A 725-nucleotide genomic window follows, 5' to 3' on the forward strand; every position below is an offset into this window, starting at 1 on the left:
AAGATTTTCTTGTGATTACAAAGTTATACACATCATTTTCTCAAAACATGCTTATGAACTCACCAACATTTTTATGTTGACCTTTTTAAATTAACTTGTATTCTCAGGAAACCGTTGAAGCAGGTTGGGCTGAACAGTTTAATAGTTGTTTTGGTATATTTTGTTCCATCATACTCTAATTATTTTAGCATGTAATATTTAAATACAATACTCAATGTAAACAATGTATATTGTTATATTACATGTGTGATGATGATGATGTTATGTTTCAATTATATACTACGTGATGATACTACAAGGATGAAGTCACGCACAAGCCCCCGGACGTTTCCGCCGTCTGGTTCGGGGGTGTGACAACATTTCTATAACCCCATAAGACCCATAACATAGTCATAAAAATTGCAAGAGTCTTCTCTTTCTACATCCGTTGCATCGATAAAGCATCCAACCAATCGTAAACCTCTTGTTGTGAACCAAACAAGGGCATATGTAAAACCACCCACCCCGCAATTCGACTCCATAGTTGTTTCGCTAACTCACATTTAAAAAACACATGATTTGAATACTCCAAATCTTTATCGCAGATAGGACATCTAGTAGAGGGAATATCAACCCCTCTAATCTCCAACTTAACCCGAGTTGGTAACATATCCAAAGCAATCCTCCAAACCAAAACATTCACTGTAATTGGCACAAACCTATTCCATCTATACAACACATGACCC

This window comes from Lactuca serriola, chromosome 5, assembly GCF_051521515.1.
Source record: "Lactuca serriola cultivar US96UC23 chromosome 5, Lser_US96UC23_V15, whole genome shotgun sequence".
NCBI lineage: Eukaryota > Viridiplantae > Streptophyta > Magnoliopsida > Asterales > Asteraceae > Lactuca > Lactuca serriola.